The 12351-nt window shown below is 34.7% G+C and overlaps 1 long non-coding RNA gene across 1 annotated transcript; it reads right to left on the reverse strand.

Moving 5' to 3' along the window:
* Window positions 1-5801: 5801 nt before the first annotated feature.
* Window positions 5802-8044, reverse strand: LOC113323538. Its single transcript, XR_003347683.1, has 4 exons — window positions 7990-8044; window positions 7755-7845; window positions 6923-7060; window positions 5802-6453 (listed from the first exon to the last, which is right to left on the reverse strand). It is a non-coding gene; the product is annotated as an uncharacterized LOC113323538 (long non-coding RNA).
* Window positions 8045-12351: the final 4307 nt, after the last annotated feature.

A 12351-nucleotide genomic window follows, 5' to 3' on the forward strand; every position in this document is an offset into this window, starting at 1 on the left:
GAAAGGAAGAACTGCTCAACAAATCGAGCAACGGCACGACATCATCCTAAATGCGGTGGTTGAGTATTGAAATAAACACCAGATCGAGCACGCTACTGCAATAGATTGTCCCCTCAACAACTTGTAAGTATCTTTATGATTAATTCGACACAATCTACTCTTTTTCAATTTTATGTAACAAACTAAGTTTTTGTGTTGTTTTTGTAGCATGAAGACGTGAAAACGCGTTACTTATAGGAAAAGGGAGAAGCATTCATGTTTGATGCAAACGTGAACCACATTGTAAGCAAAGTCACGAGTACCACCAGCTGGGTGAATCGGAGACGGATTCTTCCTAAGAAGATTGATAGGTTTAGTGTGGTTTGGTTAGGTTTTTAGGGTAGTTTTTGGTAAGGTTTTGTGGGTACATCTCTATGTAAACCCTCACGAGACTATAACTCGTCCACTTGGGTCACCAAGTGGTTCAAAGGCTTGATGCACGTGCTAAGTGCATTCGTGCTTCCTGCGACAAGGATTACATTTGAAATAAATTATAGTTCCGGCTTACTTTGTTAACATAATTCAATACCGTCAGGATTCCGGCATGGATACTATATATTATCCTATGCCGGAATTTAGTGTCAAAATTTTGTATACAATAAACCATGTTCCGGCACTGGAAGTATATACATACGAGTGCCCGTACAATGTCGGAATTTAACTTTCAATGCATAACGGCTATTTTTTAAACCATAAACCAGTAAAGAGCATTTCCAGCGTGGGATCTAAGTTACTGACAATGCCGGAATGATAAAGTGGAAAAGAGCCGTTGTGTCCTCATCTATTTAAATGAATGGATACACCCATTGCACTTGATACCTCAAAAAAATAACAGGTGAGCTCCAACACATATCTGTGATGGCAAATAAATCACCAACTAATGATTTCATCATTGCCATGGAAAAAGAAAAACTTATGAAGAACAAATTATCCACTCCGATAGGAAATCAATCATCATCCACCACCAACTCAATTGCCATTATACTAGAAAAACTTAGAAGGAAGGAAGAAACCACCAAGTCAATTACCGCAATGGAAGAAGAGATACTTAAAAGGAAAAGAGAAGAAGAAAAAACAGCAATAGAAGCAAAATATCACAAAAAAACTAAAGAGATAATCGAACGTGTAAGACAAGTGAAGATAGAAGCGGATGTTGAGGAAGAAACCGAATGGATTAAAAATTTCTTCATAGTATCGGACTTACCAGAAGATCACCTCCCTTTAAACCTTTTTGGGGTCTTGTTACGGATGGTCCTTATATGCGAGGTTTGAGGATGGTAAGTGCAAAAAACGCAAAATGGATTACGGGGATGAGTTTGTAGCAAATCGGACAATTGCCCTCATAAAATTACGTCGAAAATGCAACGAGTTTCTCGCAAGATACAGAGGGAATAGGTGGCAATCTTAGGACGCATATACCAAGTGGAGAAAAGATCCTTTTAGGCATTTCGAAGCCGCTTTGTTTGTTGAATCTCATTACAAGAAATAATGTTAGTTGCAATTAGCTTAAGATCTTTCATTTCATGTGTAACGGTGTTTATGCGGTTAATGTTTTTAAGTTTATTTCCTTAAGATTAGTATGAGGGCCAGTTTGGGTTAATGTTTTTAAGTGTTATTTATTTCCTTAAGATTATGTGGTTAATGTTGTTTTTTTCCTTAAGTTTATTTCCAGTGCCGGCATTGAAAAAGAACCAAATACTATACCGTTACTAGTGCCGGTATTGTAGACACAATTTAAACTTATTGTCAGAGTGCCAGCATAGAATTGTACCATTTTTTCCATGCCGGAATTATGACTGTTACAAACTGAATTTATGTGGCAGTTACAAACTCCTTAATTCCCCTTATGTGACGGTTACAAACTCCTTCATCTTTTGGACCTCTTGTGGTCCGAATTAGCCTTTGGCTTATTCTACAAAGTTGTAGATATTCATAAGACTTAACTATGGACTGTAGAATCAATCTAATTGAATTAGTTAAACCTTTAGATATGCAAGAGATGGATAATAAAGAAGTGTAGAACCATAAATGGGCTTATATCAATTATATAGACTTGTATGATTCTTGTATGAGCCATTTTGGCTAGCTTCTTAGACTTCTTGTGTGATTAACAATTAGTCTGTATTAACAACGATCGATTCAAAGGAAGAACCAGTGGATTGTGGATCTCGAGGTAGGCGTGGCTTGTCATCAAAAGAGGTGGGATTACTTTTAACTTTTTTGAAACCATTGTTGTTTCTTTTACAAAAGTTTATGTTTAAAAAACTCATGCATTGTCAGTTTGTGCATTTCATGCATTGTTTAGTTTGTATTATGATTGTTCTGTTGATTCTTTGAATCTTTCCATGAATTGGAAAGGACCTGTAATGTTTTGTTGTTAATATGAATTGTTACGGGAAATAAGAATTTCCACGTGTGGTATATAGAATACGCTCCTTCAAATTTATACCTGGAGCTTTTATGATATATTGGTCGGCAGTTTTCGAGTTCGGAATTGTCGATATCAATACTTACGATTAGGTGTGGATTTGCGAGTTCGGAATTGCACAACCATAGTATACATTGTTTGAAGAAGGAGTTTGTCCATATACATGTTTGTTTGTTACAGTGACTTGGTCACTATTTAATGTTTGGAAAAACATGAATTGTTTTCCAAATCTCGCCCATGATTTCTTTAAAGTTGAATGTTATTCCTGCTGGGCACCCCTTTTATGGATGATGTGCTCACCCTTTCCCACTTTCAGTTTCAGAGACAGATCATAGTTGCGCAGCGAAAGCTTCGAGGAGTTGACTCCGTTAATTAGTTAACTTCTGCTATGTTTATTATGTTGTGTATTCTATTTGCAAACCAAATGACTATTGTATATGTATCACTTGAGAGTAGTTCTTGTATATGTATTTTAGAGAGGGGATAGCTTTGGGTTAAGTTTTATAGCAGAATTCTTAAATGAATGTTTAAGTAATTGATTTAAATTTTTAGTGCCTCTTATTTAGTTAGTATCTTGGATTAGGTAGCTGCTAGCTTAGGGGGCGCTACAATTTTCGTTTTCGATTATAAATTTGATTGACTAATGGTTGTTGAAACTTTGATTGCACATAGTTTAATTATTTTGGAGAGCCTTATCTTCTGACATAAGGGTCACTCAAACTAGATCAAAGTATTGACGGGATCTTTATAACTGTTTTTAGATCTAAAGACAACTTGTCATCATCCATTGTTGACAGACTCCGTTCTGTGTGTGATTGATCATAAATGGATTCAAGTTGTGTTATGTAGGTACAAAAGAAGGCAATTGAAGATTTGAAGACAAAAGGATTTTTCTTATTGGTTTTCATATCTCGTGATTTGTGCACACATCTTGATCGTCTGGGATCCAAATTAGATCCGATTTATCTTTGATGGGTTTGATCATATATTCGTTTTGATCGGCAACTATCATTTGGTGGTATTCTTCAATATCTGAATCTGATAGTTGCGAATCCGAATCTAAGTTACTGATTTGGATTGATCTAACCTGACAAAGGATTTTACTAGTTTAAAAGGAAGAGCCTTTGTCAAATCTCAACGAATCTTTTTCTAAAAGATTATTGGAGTAGTTACCAAACAACTTTGTTCCTTTACTGTTTGGACGTTGATAAAAAGGAGTTGAGTGTTAAAGACATTGCATTCAGTAAAGCAACTCAATATAGTGATTTTTGTCTTGGGATTCACGTGTGTGACCAAACGGTCATAGAGTAGGGATACTTGGGGAACTAAGTAACTAGAGGTAGATTACTTGGTCTCAGCTACACGAAGTTATCTTTATTTTTTGTATAGCGGCTTAATTATGAGAGTATTCAAAACTAGACTAGGTCTAGGGGTTTTTCTGCACTTGCGGTTTCCTCCTAGCAAAATCTTACTGAGTAATTTACTTATTTCATCCGCATTATAATTGTTTTATTATAATAAAGTAAATAACATGTAATGACTCGTCCCTCCACCGATATTGTCCCCACTTATCCACTGCGGTTATCCGGCAGTGTGGGGTTTTCAACGGGCATTGCTGCCGTAATCCAGCAGGCCACTTAGCCAGTGCGGTTATCCGGAAGTGTGGGGTTTCCAACGGGCATTGCTGCGGTAAATCTAGCAGAAACTTCCCGGATGGTCAGCTATCCATGGATTACTCCCGCCCAAGCACGCTTAACTACGTAGTTTTCTGCCAACTCTGGAGCCAAATGTGCTGAAAGGCCTCGGTGTTAGGAAAAGTAAAATCATTAATTATATTCCATTCGGCCAACCACTGCCGAATATCGGGGTATTACATAACACTTGTATGTTAAATCCTAATCACTTGACATTGATTCTACAGTCAATTGGTCTTGTACCGTAACTATTGTCAAGTGTATACCTGGTCGTTGTATCGTCTCTACTTTTTCCATTGACGATCACACTTGGTATCAAACTTATAGGTTGAAACGAAAAGATTGTGGTGTATTTGGGTACCCTCGTCATTTCAACTCAAGCTTTAATACCATCCTTTAGGGACTTACTTAAATTATAAAAGATTCAAACTTAACAAAAACAAAATTCACTTTATTTGTCTTAAACCTTATGGCAAGCATATAATCTTTACAAAGACTTGATATTATCGTCACTTCACCTTCGAATAAAGTTAAAACATACTGAAATTCCTTGAATTGAAGTTCAACAGTGATCTACTCATATAAAGTGAATAATAAATCTGACAAACCTTTGTGTCAACAAAAAAATCACTTACTGCACATGAGTAAATCATCTTGTCCATTAAGGATCTGTATGACTAACCTTTGGGTTTATGCATACAAATCATATCTAAAATGCAACTTTATGCAGTCTTTTCATACAGAAACATGCACTTTTGTATCTTATCAAAGTATTACTTTGACATCACTTATCAAATAACAAAAGTTATATAAGACTGCGTCCATTGAACACTTTCAACTCCACTTCCGGCCAACAATATAAGAAACAAAACACCTATACATGGTACTACCAGATTTAGAATCAATATACCATGACAACATATGAGATGCCAGATGTGGAACACAATTTAAACCTATGGCTTTTTGGCATATCAGCCTCTAATCATGCATAAAATAAATTTTATTAGCTACTAAGCCTGCTTAACCAAATCGGATTACTAGTTATAACATATGCTGATACAAAGTACTTACTTTATGATTAGGATCATATCATGTGCTTCTAAAAACATCAACATAACTTTATCTTTATCATGATTACTTTAATTTAGATGCCTTTGTTAGCCTTAGAAACATCAGAAAAATAGCTTGCTGATACTTTTATTCTAGTCTCCATGTAGAAAATCACTCACAACATAAACCCTAGATAAAACCTCGTATGATGGAAATTCTTCGTCCACTTCTATTTCCTTATCTTTCTAATGAAAGAAACACGCTTTAGATAAGGCTAGAATTGAGTCCACCTTCAACTTCATAGACATGTGTCACCCACTCAGCCATCATGAGATGGAGACACATCCCTTAACTGAATATGCCCACTTTACGGATTAACTTGATGTACTTGGCCTTATTACACATCCCATAAAGCCTTTAATACATGATCTAAACCTAACACACACTTGATTAATTAATTTGATCCTAATTCAAAAAAATCTAATTCGATTTAATTAAACTAAACATGATTTGCTGCTAAATCACAAAAAAATCTAACAGTTTCATAAAAAATTATAATTTCCTATATAATTACAGCAATATTTACATAATTATTCCAAAATGAGGATTTTTTTCCTTTAATAATAATTTGATCCTAATTCAATGGTATTCTTACTGATTAAAAATATCATGAAGTCTCTAATTAGTAGATTGTCCCCCACAGCTAAAATTTCTTGGCTCCGCCAGACAGCAACATAAGACTAAGAGCATTTTTTATGGTTCCTTCCAAATCCCATGAGACACGAGTACGAAAGTTAAAGTTTTTATAGGTTTAAAGAGCGTAAAAGGGTTAACCACCAGGTTGTCCCATCTCCATGGAGTCCCTCTGGTATTGCTTCAGTCTCAAAAGAAAATCAAACAAGAAATGGAAGGCGGATTGAGGGCTGCCATGGAAAGGGTTCCACTACTTTTCACTCTCCCATGCTCTCGGACTGTCTTCTTCAAATTTCCACACTACCATGCCAGTAACATCCCAATGTTTTGCCCCTCTGGTATTGCTTCAGTCTCAAAAGAAAATCAAACAAGAAATGGAAGGCGGATTGAGGGCTGCCATGGAAAGGGTTCCACTACTTTTCACTCTCCCATGCTCTCGGACTGTCTTCTTCAAATTTCCACACTACCATGCCAGTAACATCCCAATGTTTTGCCCCTCTGGATGCTTAGTAGTCCAGTTTTTCACGAACCTGTCCCTCGTAAATTTCTCTGGAAGTTTCACAGAATAATACAGTAAGGAACAAAAAAAATGATTGAGAACGAAACACTGAATCTAGCTGAGCTGGATATGGGGGTTTAATGTTTATTATTTCAAGTACAAGGGAGTTTAATAAGACGATTCATTTTCTAAACAGAGTTTTGCACACTAATTATTACTGTATTTTATATAGGAGTTTAAGACGAATGTTATTAAGGTAATAAATTCGTTCCAGACCAGACCAAGATTTCAGATCATAATCAGACATACAGAGTGAAACCCAATGTCAAGTGTTAAATAGATGCAACACATTTTGAGGGCGTCACCACAAGGACATCAGAAAGTCCTAAACCAAGACTAGACCTACAAACCCACACACTGGGAATCTATTTGTCACTCAGTACATTTATGTAGTTACTGACAAACCATGAACAATTCACTGAAATGGAAAGAAGCTCAATAGTTGGTGAAAATACGTACTATTTGGTTTGTTCTCATCTTTCGCATCCACTTCAACATTCAGATTGCTATTTTTCTTCTCTAGTTTCTTAAGTTGCTGTTGCTCTTCGTATCTTTTCCTTCTCTGCTTAACCTATTCCTCAAACATGTTCAAATTTTCTGCAAATACAAAAAAAAAAAATTGTAAGAATAAATAAAGAAAGAACAAGAAGAAGAATGAATATAACTGAGTGAACAAGGCAATTTAGTAAGTTTCCAGGAAAGGTGTCCAATATTGTTTTGATGTTCCACCCACTAACCACTGTTTGTCAAAAACCCTGATAAATACTAAGGTTGAAAATCAACATAGAGGATGAAAATCAACATAGAGAACTTTTACTTCCAGGATCATCAAAATAAAACATCCATGAGCTGATAATCAGGCAAGCAGAAATCACAAAGCCAAAAGTGCAAGATGTAACTAAAGTGAGAAAGAGAGAATTAGTTGCCGTCCCTAACTAGAGAATAAAGCATGAGATCCTAGCCATGCTCCACGAAATTTAACAAAAGCAGCAATAAACAGAAGCCAAAATGTGTATTCAAAATCAAGCAGATTCAACATGCACTTTAACCAATCCAAACATATCAATATATAGAGAGAAATAACTGAATTTACAAGCAGATTATGATCTAAGTACCTCATGAAATCAACGAATTTGGTTTAAATGTTACCATACCTAGGAGATGAGTCAGTGGGTATGTTAGGTTGTAAACGGAATTTATAAACGGAGCTAAGACAGTAATACTGATTCAGACAAAACAAAATAGTTGGAAAGAAACTAAAAAAATTAACAGAAACACAAGGAATATTCACCAGCTGTTTCTTCAGCAGTAGCCCTAATCCTCTTTCCTTCCAATACAGGATCGTTTAGAACGTCTGGCAATACCATCTTGTAATCCTCCTCCTGAAGAGTCAATCCATTCGAATCAGTAAATCATATATAAAACAACCTCAAAATTGAATCATAAGATCAAACCCTAATTACATTACATCAATCAGGTCTAAAATTTACTACTTTTTATGAAGAGGTAGAGAGAAGAAACTTTACCGATTTTGCGCCTTTCTCTCTTTCTAGGTTTCTTTCAGATATCGGGTTGGTTCGATGATAAAAATACAAAAAAATAATCAACTCCAAGCCGGTCTCTACTTTATACAGTTCTACTAATTGGGCTAGGGCTACTATTCGGACCGGACTTAGAAAAAAATAGACTTTATTATCAAAGAACCCTCAATTGGGGCATACATGAAAATTTTAAGGCATACATACTTATTATGCCATCCGATGCAAGATGATAAGGGGTGTTCTAGTGATGCTTAAGTACCCTTATATAGTTTAAATTACATTATTACCCTTCCACTAAATTAAATTCTGATCATAAAACCCTCCCACTAATTAACCCATCCACTAATTAATTACCCTCCCACTAATTAACCGTTACCCACTTAATTACTTCATTAATTAACCGTTACCCACTAATTAACCGTTACTTAATTAATTAATTTTTTTTTAACTTAAACTCTTATTCCTTCTTCTTCTCTCTTTTGATTCCCTTTTATTCTCCCTCTTTAAAAAGAACAACCCAACTCTTCTCAAAAATCAAAATCGTAGCATCTTAATCTAGGATTTTTGGAAAAGATGGAGTTGAAGAGGATAGTGGATTAACTGGTGTTGGAGAGCGAGAGATAAACCCTGATTCTTTAAAATTGCACATTGAAAGGTATTTTCCACAAACCCATAACTTGTTTTTATTCGTATTTGATTGATAAAATGAGATGTATTGGAAAATCTTCGTCATTTTGGTAGTTACAGAGTCGTGTTCGACTGAAATGTATCAGCCGAACTTAATTTTTTTTCTTCAGAAGAAGAACAGTTCGGCTGCAAAAATGTTTTACATTTAATATCGGATTAGCCGAACCTTAATGTTCGGCTGATAATTTTTTTGCATTTTTAGCGAACTTCAATACTGATAATCGTTAATCCATTGTACTGTGTTCGGCTCAGTTTGAAAAATATCGGGTGTGCCGAACTTTATTATGTGTATGGGTGTGTCATTTTGCAAACTTGTCCATCTATGGGTTACTTATCACCTTGTCTAACTTGATTTTTCTTCTCAAAATTGATGCATGTCTTTTTAGGGCTTTGGATGTATTTTTTTATGATGTGGAAGATAATATGAATGATAAAATGTGGTGTAAAGAGATGATAAAGATTGAAATATCTCTTCTTAGGGATTTTCTTATATAAAGCTCTCAAAATTAGGCTTTAGAATCCTTCCGAAACAGTTTCTCCTTGAGATAGAAGTCAATTTTGCATCCAAACATGTCCCTGAACAGTGTCAAGTTCGGCTAATACCTTGCCAACCTTTCCCGACCGAACCAAACAAGTGAAACTTACCCCGGGTGATTGTCAGGTTCGGCTGACTCGATTGGATTACTTTTAAGCCGAACTTATCTCTGTAAACACTTCGAAAATCTTGATTTGTAGGCTCCAGGTTCGTCTAACTCGTGATGATGAGTTATCAACTGAACTTATCTCTGTACACTTAAGTATTAAGATTTTTTTTTGCCCATAACTTCTTCGTCCGATGTCGGAATGGACTCATTCTTTTTGCGTTGTTTTCGTATTTTCATTCGCTTGAAGATGACGATAATATCTCATTGATTTGAATGAGTTTAATTTGGACCTTGATATTCTCCATTAGTAGACTTCACTTTCTTTTGGTCGATTCATCCAAACAAAGGCTGCACAATAGAAAACAAACGTAATGAAAAGTAATATGCAAGAATAATAGCTAAAGAAAGGATTGAATTGACACTATAAACATGTAAATAATGCACCTATCAACAATACAAAAACATGTTCGGCTGATCAAGAAAGCATATTTATTAGCCGAACTTCTAACTTGTAAGTTGCCGCAAAATATACAAAACGAAAGTTCGGCTAACAAGTATTGTGTTTCAAATGAGCCGAACTGTTCATATACCAGTTAGGTTCGGCTAGTAACTAATAGCCGAACTGTTCATCATAAGTAGGTTCAGCTGATAATTGTAAGACGAACCCAACATTGGACAAGCGAACTTCTTGTAAAAATTCAATCTTTTGGATAATTCAACTTGCAAATGGATATTAAACATCATCTTCCACATTTATCAACAATCACAAAGATCTAAAAAAAAAAATAAGGGTTCTTTTCTTTCCACTTTGTCGTCGTCTTCTTCTTCTATAATAGCCCAATCAATCTCTCTAAAAGAAAACTACTCTCCTAAGTTAACACTAACACTAACTCTAATCATTAACAACTAATCATTAAAACTAACACTTATTAAACACTAATCATTTAAGGGTATTTTTGTCTTTATGAAAAATGGATGTATAGGGTGTACTCTATAAATACTATTTCCAACCGTGTTCTTGTCCTATTCAATATGCCCCAAAAAATTTCAGTATGCCTCAAATGACGGTTCTTATCAAAAGGAAGAATCCAGACTGAAATATTACGAGGCATACATAATGGTGCCAAAATAGGGTCATTACGTAGAAAAAAATAATCACCCTTTATTCATCCTCTTTTAATAATGACATAACTAACAATTTAATTTTAACCAATCATCACTCGAACTCTTTTTCTGAAACATAAAAAAGCGAAGAACAAAGATCTGGGTTCTAGTATGCAGACCTGGAACTAAATCTCTTGCGCACCGCTTCACACGACTCATTTTATACTTGTGGTTTTAATCAATGATCAAAGATTTATGAATCGACAATTAGTCGGCGACGAAAAATAAAATCAAAACGGTTTAATAATGATTAGATTAGGTTAGGAATGAAAATGATTTTGAATTTTGATTAGTTTAGGTTTATGTTTTAAATTTAGGTAAAAAATATTTAAATAATTTAAATTAATTAAGAAAAACTTAGTAACCTACCCACTGCTAGGCCACGCTTTTCTCACGTCATATGGCCACGCTTTTCCTTCATTAAATAGGAACTAATCATGGCACATTCAAATCAATTAAATAGGAACCAATTAGGGAAGATTCAAAGCTATTAATCAACTCAGACCTATTTTTCCATTTAAGTTTGTTTTAAATTTGTTAATCCCCTAAAAAGATGAGAACAACCATCCACTACAGTAATTCATGTGAAACTAATAAGATAAATAGTCTAAGTAAATACAAAAGAAGTTATAACAGTATCTATAAACTCATACCTGGTTGAATCATCACATATAGAACACAGATGTATTTATCAAAAACGAAGCACGCTTTTACTGTCAGTTATACCGATGAGGAGATCATAATCAAGGGCATTTTGTACGTGGGCTTAAAAATCAGTTACAAATGTTGGGGTGAAATACCCAATTTGGATATTTGAAAAGTATCTTATTGATATTTGGGTATTTCAACAGTATCAAATGTTACTCGTCTTTTTCACCAAAAAAATTCTTTTTAAGGACTATTGAACCAATTTTGTGCAAAACAAATAGAGGGTTCGATATAGTCTTAGACTTATCCTTTCAACTCAAGTTCGTACAAAAGAAGCAGAAATCGACGAACAAACCGTTAGTCCTAAAGTCATTTTCATGTCTCCATTCTGTATGAAATGTGAAAATGAAGATTTTCTTATTTTTATTTTTATAAGAGATGTGAATGAAGAGAAATGTCATAAGATGTTCAATTGCACAAAAATTGTACCTTAGAAAAAGTCTAATGGTGGAATCTAAGTTATTCCAAGTGTAGAAAATCTGTGGAATGTCAAGTCTAATGGCTTTCGAATTGGTGCAATCTACACTTTTTCTAATCCATGTTCCATGATTTGGTGGAATAGTAGGTGGAATCCAAGTGAAATGGTAATCAAAGTAACGTCAAACACTATTCAAAATAGTGTTCTAGATGACGAAAAACGCTAATCAAAATAGCGCTAATCACTAATCAAAATAACATCAAATGCTAAAAGGAATTGCGTCCAAAAAACTAGCCAGAAAATCCGACATATTAGTTTCTTAATTTGGTAGATAATAACTAATCTTGTACACATGTCCCATTTTAATGGGTCGAATCATTTTTAAATATATAGTTAAAACAGTCAAGGTAAACTTGGGAGTTTTGCTACTTCTCCTGATATGCCACGTGAATATAAGTGGGTCCACTATTTATTATATAAAAATTATTAACATAGAAATGCAAGTTCAATTAGCATCAAACGCTATTTCATTTACCGTTTAGCGCTATTCATATTAGCGTTTTTCAGATGTTATTCTCATTAGATTTGAACACTATTTTTTTTTTACCTTTTTTACTATACTAGACTTGAATCTCCATGAACAATTCCAAATGCTAAGGTGGCATGGAAGATGGAAGATGAAATTTTTCCACCATAAAACTTGCTCTTATAAGAGCAAAACGAGAT

The sequence above is a fragment of the Papaver somniferum genome, chromosome 11, assembly GCF_003573695.1.
Source record: "Papaver somniferum cultivar HN1 chromosome 11, ASM357369v1, whole genome shotgun sequence".
In the NCBI taxonomy this organism is placed as follows: domain Eukaryota; kingdom Viridiplantae; phylum Streptophyta; class Magnoliopsida; order Ranunculales; family Papaveraceae; genus Papaver; species Papaver somniferum.